The sequence below is a fragment of the Melospiza georgiana genome, chromosome 5 (assembly GCF_028018845.1).
Source record: "Melospiza georgiana isolate bMelGeo1 chromosome 5, bMelGeo1.pri, whole genome shotgun sequence".
Classification (NCBI taxonomy): Eukaryota; Metazoa; Chordata; class Aves; order Passeriformes; family Passerellidae; genus Melospiza; species Melospiza georgiana.
The window spans coordinates 13719309-13727365 of NC_080434.1; positions in this window are offsets into that span (position 1 = coordinate 13719309).

Consider the following 8057-nt stretch of genomic DNA (forward strand, 5'->3'; position numbering starts at 1 on the left):
TGGAAAGCAGATGACTAAGACTGTATGTAAAGCAGAAAATTTAACCTCATAGCACTTTCAACACAGCAGGAGGGTAAGAGAGAGGTTCTGAAGCAAAAGTTAAATCATGCGAACCAGGATGTTCAGAATTCACAGTCTCTGAAATCTTCCTGCCATGCTGAGGGCAAAATTTTGGCAGAAAAGAAAAGCTGCAATGTATGGCTGAGAAATGAGATAGGTTCTGATTTACAGGGAACAAGGGGAAAAAGAAAACACAACAACAAAAAAAAAAATCAAGCAGAAAACCAAACCCAACCAAGAAAACCCATTAAACAAAACCACCACCAACAACAAAGAAGGCAAAATCCAAAACAAAATAACTTAGAAAGAGAGGGAGTTCATACAAGTAGAGAATAAAGACTTCATAAAAACAAAGTAGAAACCAACTGCTAATGCTTTGCATGAAAATGCTACAGGGGGCATTTTAAGGAGGAAAAAAGAAAGAAGAATGGAAGAAAAACATCAAACATTAAAGAAACCACCATTTGAGATGATGGACCCTCTGGGAATTAAGTCAAAATAATTCTTCTGTATTTTGGTAAACAGGGTGGTCCAAAGTATGACATTTTTACTGGTGATGTAGAGTGTATTTGAAGACTCTGTATCAGAAGCTCTCATCAGATGTACACCTCCTGCCCTAAAGAACAAAATTAGGGTAGTTAAACTGAATCATAGATAGTTAAACTGAATCATAGCCAAAAAATGGCCTAGGCTAGATTGGAATGGACCTTAAAGACGTTCTAATTTGAGCCTCCTTGTAGGGGTCATGAACATCTTCCAGTAGACCAAGTGGAAGGGTCCAGTAGATCCAAAGACTCCTCCAGCCTGGCCTCAGGGGAATGGACAGAGAAGTTGTTAAGAACAAAAAGCCTGCCTTCGTATAGCTGAGTTCTGTCCGACTGAGGGTCTCAGATAAGGCCACAAGCACTGGTTAAATGCAAGTGTATGCCAAAGTAGGCTTTGAGAAAAAAAAAAACTTGCAAAGACATAAAAAGTAATAATAAATTCTTTTTCCAACACATCAGGAGCAGAAAGCTTGCCAGAGAAGTGTGAGAGCCAATAGATAAGCAAGGCATAAAAGCATTTGCCATGTACAAACTTAGGGAAGTTTCCATGCTGAAACTCTTCTTTTTAGAGGAGGTGTTAGAGAATCTGTCACAAACTGAAGTGTTAGTGGAACAGATTATAGAACAAATTGACAGAATACTCGTACCACCAGAGCTGGATGGCACCTGCCCAAGTTCTAATGGAATGCAAATGTGAAATGGCTGAACTATATAAATTCATAGCCAGACTACATAAATTCTCACTCAAAGCCACCTAGGTATAAGGTGCAAATGGGAAGGGCAAGAAGACTTTCAACAAAGAGGTTCCGAGAACAATACAAAGGTACAGAAAAAGATCAAAGTTTTGCAACAGTTTCAGCATGATGAATGATTAAGTTGATCAGCACTGCCCTGCCTGCAAAAGAGGCAACTGCCATGACACTGCAGAAAGGAGCATGTTACAGAAAGTATTGAAAGTTGGTCATCATTTTTTCTAAGGCTTGAGTAAGCAAATATCAAATTAAACTAATTTGTGTGAAATTCAAACAAAAAAATTTTCAAACAATCATTACTTTAGTTGCAAAGCCTTTTATCTTATGAGAAAAGCTGAGTTTGTTTGGTTTTTTGGGTGTTTTTTGGGTGTTTTTTTGGGTTTGTTTGGGTTTTTTTTTTTGGTCCAGATTTGACTTTTGTCCAGTTGGGAAGATTTTTGTTTCCTAATTGGATAAATCTCATTTGAGAACAAAGAAAAAGCCTGGTGGCTAGGAGAAAAAAATACAGAAAAATATTTAATTGATATGTTTTAAATAAAGAGGAGGTCACTGAAGGAGAATGTAAGTTCTCAAGTACCTAAAAGGCTGTTTTCCTAGAGCTAAGGGACTATTCTCCATGTCCTCCAGGGACAAAAAGGAATAGGTTTCTCTCTGCAAACTAATTAATAGCAGGAATACATTTCTAATGGTAGAGAAGCACTAGAAGAGATTCCCTGGAGGTTCAGTAGAGCCTCTACCCTTGGAAGGCTTTTTAAACTGACAGGAGTACTGGGTGATTATACACTGATAGGAGGATGGTCTACACTGCTTGTTGAGGGATATCTAATCTTTTATCTCTTCTGTTGCTATTTTTCTCTCCTCAAAGTAAGAGAAGAAACATTATTTCCCCTTTTACTTTGGCTTTTTCTGACTATTCTTTCATGCATTTATTTAAGATGTTAACCCATCTGCCAACTTTCTATGGCTATCAATGTAATCCATTACTTCCCAGATCTGAAAAAGTATGTGTGAGATGTAGACATTCTGCAAGATAACAGCTGTCTGTGACTGACAGACGTCTAAACTAAACAAAAATGGATTCTCCAAGCCAATTTAAATAGTAAGGAAGTATATGGTAGTCAGATGAATGTTTTGACTGGCTAATTGTTGTATTATTTACACAATGACTTCAACGTGCTTTGATAATATAGTCCAAGTATTCCCAATCAAGATCCTCAATCTAAAACTAAATGCAGTATATCAATCAAATTGCACTTAATCAATGGTATTCTATCTGTTTTCTTACCCCAGGACTTCCATTTCTCCATCAGTCCATCTCAGGTATAGAGGGCCATGCGATGCTCTAAAGCAATGAGCACATGCTTAATAGACCAGTTTCAAAACTAAGTTAACAACCTGAGAAGAACATTTTGATCAAAGCATTTAACATTTTTGGCCTGAGATATTTTTTTTTAATGCCAAAAAATTTTTCTTAATTTAGGCCCTTGAAAGACATAGATTTGCTTTCCAATATCCTGGATTTGACAGACAGTGGAAGACACCCATAGGATATGTGGGTGCTGGCAGTGAAGCCAGACCAGATACTTCCAATAGAGGTGTCTAAATATGGATTAAACCGCCTCTCTTGAGGCACCCAAATTTGAAAATGACTGGCTGCAATCCCCACTGGAGCAGCTCACACCACTCTCTACAGGGACTGCATGCCAAAGTACTAGTAGCAATTGTTTTAACTGGAAAGAGTTCAGATTTCATTTTTCTGAGAGAAAACTGGCCAGTCCCAATTATGGAAACAAATCTTCAGCATAAAACTTTTAAAAAACACAGAAATTCTCCTGGGGAAGTTACTAGCAGGGCAAAACTAGCTTTTCCAGAAGAGCTGACAGTTGTTTACATTTTAATGCAGAGGAATCCAGCAAGTCTGCAAGTTTATTTTTAGTAGCTGTAAACTGAGTTATTTAACTCCTTTTCTTCTGTGACTGGAGCTGAGACATAAAAATGATTAACATAATGGCCAACTGGTGCCTGAGCTTATGCTAGAGTTCAGATAATGATGAATACTGTGTTAATAAGAAAGCAGTAGGATTCTTTCACATTATATTTCTTGTGATGTCTCATCCAAATATTTGCAATCTGACAGCCTCTGTGCTTAGAATAGCTCTGGTTGCCACATAAAATGCTGGGTTGCTATCCCTGCACAGGATGAATCTGCTTCCTTCCTTGTGGAGTAAATCTGGCAAAGAATATTTTGTTACCAGTGTCCTGGCTTCATCACTGGAGCACAAGTCCTGCCAGATCCAGTGATGAAAGCTGTGGCAGCTGCTCTGTCAGGGCTGTGAGCTAGCAAAAGCCAAAAGCAACCCAAGCTTCCCTGCAAGAGGATTATGAGAGGCCCCCTTTGCTCAGGGTCTGCAGTGGTGCGGAACTGTGGCAGTCCCAGGGAAAGCACCCCAGGCAGCTTGAGCTGCTCCCTGCTCACATCAAAGCCAGCAGTTCAACACTGCTGCTGCCAGTCCTGTGTGCTTGTCAGAGAAAGGACTTTGCTGCACTAAATTAATTCCTTTCTAAGTGTGAAGCACCTTCCTGTAAGACAGCAAACTTGCAAAGCTGGTGTAGAACTGGGATTCTGGTGTAAAATCAGAATTGCCTCAATTATAAATCAATCAAGTCACAGGAGCTCAGTTGGGAGATCATGTTTTCTAAAAGAACAAAGCTCCCTTTTCCTCCAAATCCACCCTTAGGGATTGCATCCAGGGAGCAGTCAGAACAGCAAGTGTCAAAATCATTTCACCAAGGAACCATATCATGAAAAAGTGCTAATGTAGGCATAAAGGAAAAGACATTTCTAAATTATGCACATTGAGGAAGATAAACCATCAGGTTTTACTATACTACCATGTATGTGTATATGGTCAAAAAATAGCTCTAACCAAAAGAAGGTGAGAGGCAGTCACATAACTTAAAATGGATGGCTAGTACCTGCATGGTTTGGCTTCTGTTCTTAACTAAGATGCACACTTCTGCCCTTTTCTCTGGCACATTATTCAACTTCAGAGTCTGTTTCCAGATATATCTCCAAAGTCATGCAATTTAATTAGCTAGCCTCCAAGGGGGCTGGAAAAATATTTATGAAATACTTGCAGATGCTTTTGATCCAGAAAGCACAGCAGAAGGGCAAAGCAGTATTTACATGGGGTTTGACATGAATTGCAAGCAATCTTTGCGTTTGGTTTTAAAGGGAAAGCTGAATTACGTTGCAAAGCATTGAACTATTCTGTCAGAAAGCACAGAAAAACATCTAGCATATTTGGTAACCAAACCCTTTATTGACACAGGTCTTACAGGTCTTTCACATTTCCCACTGTTATGATCAAATCTATTCAAAGTTTGTCAGAAAGAAATGCATCTGAAATCATGCTTATGTTAGGATAAAACCTCTAATATGTCACTGGTTCTGTACACACAATCACACAAGGGGAATTTTGTATTGCATACCTTATACAGCCTATTAAAGGCAAGGAGGACAATTTGGATAGATAAGTCATTTTCTTATCTCACTAACACAAAGTCTTTATTGGTGAGACCCATATCAATCAAGCAATTCCTGAATACCTGCTCTTTGAGAGAAGTTAATATTAACAGGCTAATGCTACCTGTGTATCTCTTTGTTCTTTTCACCTGCATTCAGAATAGCAAGAGTAGGCAAACCATTGTTAAGGATCAAATATTAATCCACTGTGTCATGTGAAATTTGCACAAAGAAATATACAGTATTTTCTGAGGTTTTCTTTGTCTATGATCTTAATAGTGAGATGTGAAAGGTGAAGAAACCTGAGTTAAGATTTTTCTTATAAGTTTGGGGTTTTTTCTTTCTCTATTTAGCCAAAAAAAACCCAAAACCCACCACCAGTTGTTGGAATTGCCAACAGTTATGAGCTGAAGAGTTCAACATAGTCTGACAGACACTGGCAACACAATATAACTATTGCCAGGCCACTGTCTTTGCATTGTCATTTTAGTCCCACAGTCTTGTCTATAGCCCCATATAAGTGGATTCCTACGGATCTTCAATTGGCAGTGATGTTCTCTCAGCTTAAGGAAGTGGGCTGATGGGTATGAGCTCTGAAATTAGAAAAAGTTGTGTTTGGTAATTTTAAATTACTTGCCCAAAATAACCATCATTCCAAGAGGAACCTGATTCACATCATGTAAGATCATGCACATCCATGAAAGCCAAACTCTTCCATACAGCCTGAAAGGAGGGCAGACTGGTCTCTAAAGGTTGGAAAGCTCAGGTCTTATTTAGTGAAAAGCCTTCATACCACAAAGTCTCAGTACTGAGATTTTAGAGTGAGAAAGGGAAAAGGGGCTGCATTTTTGGTTAGCACATGACAGAAGTTTTATTGCAAGGAAAAGCATCACCAAGTTTAAATTATAGCAAGTGTAAATCTGTACCTGTTTTAATATTTCATCCCCAAACAGAGGAACTTCAAAACAAGTATGTTGTGGGATGGATTTAATAATCACTTTCAGTCAAAGGGTTTCTCCCTGTGGAGAGCAGTTCAAAAGGATTTACTGTGTAATATCCATTTAGACCTATCACCAACCTTACTACACAGGACATCACAGTCAGTAAGAAAGCTTCTTTGTAGCTTTTAGAAAACTTTCTGATTAAAATATTTCCTGTCTATTTTTGTTACTGAAGATTAACTAAATTCAGTATTCAGTTAATACATCAAATGCAGAAAAATAGTACTCTTAAATGATTGAGGTAACTTTTCTTTAGAAAAGGACAAGAAGGGCACTGTGGTTGTGGGAGCGATGCACAGTAAAACTACTTCTTTAAAATGAAATGGTCTCCCTAACATGTTAATAATGGGTGACAAATAGTAACCTATTCAATTCTTAAAAAAAACCCTGACAGATGGAATCTATGTGTTTTAAATTAGGTTTGGTCCAATAATGAAAAAAAATGACAGTGCCAACTGTCAAATGCAAAGCTGCCATTCCTGGTAGAAAAAAATGACTTGTCTGAGGCTAACTTAGTCAGCACTAAAAGATACTTATTGTTTGGAATGCAAATTTAGCAGAACAATAAAAGGAGAGAACATTACCATGTAAGTGCACAATTTAGGATTTATCAAGTGACTCTCTAAATTTCAAGGTAATGAGAAACAAATTACTAGAATACGTATAAACTTTCTCATTGGACAGGTAAACTTATTATCTTAGAAAATACTTGAAATACACAAGATAAAAGATATCAAACTAATTCTGTACTCTTTTTATACAAGAGCACCATCTTCTACATTCATAACTGTTTAATGTCTCATTATTGTCTTTTATAACTCATGTACTTTTAAGATGAAATCACTTGAACCATAAAACAGTCCTGAGATTAAACCTCTGCTACTTAGTGCACAGCTTGTCCCTCATTAAAATAGAGTAAAACAGTCAGAAGATGGTGGTGAGGATGTAATTAAGCATAAATTCAGTTTGTGGAAGAAGGAAAAGTAAGAAATTGTGTAAAATTTGCTAGGAGATCAAATAAATTAAACATTCATCTGTTCCAAAGCCTAAATACCCACAGCAGGAGAGCAATAGTTGAAAGGGGGAAGGAGGGTTACTACTGCATGTTTTTGACTGGCTGGTTAGAGAAGTGTGTAAGAAAAAATGGAATATGAAGAAGGGCAAGGTTTAGAAGGTGAGCTCACAAGTGGATCACTCAGCAGACTCGGAATAAACATAGATGGACTCTTAGAGTGAAGAGCTGTAAAACCTGTAGAAGTGGCTTTCTGCCAGAAAGAACTTTTGCTCCTTTTCACCTCTGTTAGCTGGTCTAAAGATTTTATTTCTATCCCTAAATCTTGCCAATTCCACCCCCTTTACTGCTTCTATATATCAAAGCCACTCCACTCCCCCACCATATCAGGGCAGGCACTGTGTGCAGCAAGACTTCCTACTACTGCTGGGCAGTACAGACAATCCCACAAATCCTTTTAGTCTTGTTTTGTTTTGCATGAAGCCACTGGTTAAAGACCATAAATGTTATAATTGTGAAATTAATATTTCAGTTGTACCTACAGAGATACACCTCTTTTGTTGTAGATATTGTTAACAGAATAAAAGGCAGTAAGTGGCTACTCATATAAGAACTGAAACCAGTGATATTTTTATTAGGCAGGTAATTTTCTATTTTGAAATTCAGTAGTTCAAATTCCATTGCAAACTGTCTATCTTTGGATATATTTTTACTGAAATATCACATGCAATTACTTTGCCATTTTCCTGGTCCTCTCTTACGTTTCTCCATGGACAAACTGAAAGGCCTGTGTGCCACAAGAATCCTCCTAACAAGTATTAGAAAATTATACTCCTTAATAGCACAGTCTCTCTAATGTAACTTGCAGCAGGGTTTGCTTGTATTTTAAGTACAGTGAGATGCAAAGGATACAAATAAAAGCCAGAGGAAAAAGGTACACCAACGAAAATCAATTAAGGGCCTCAGCCTTTCCCTTAACTCCAAAAATCCTGAGTGGTGGTGTTGTTCAAGGGTCTGAAGGCTCCACTGGGTAATAGCTTTGCTGTGCAAGGCACTATATTGACACGTAAGGAGACAGTTCCTGCCCTGGAGAGTTTGTCTGTTTATCCAAATTAAATAAAACTTGCATTCCCTTTAATGTGACCTTTTTTCCTTTCTTCA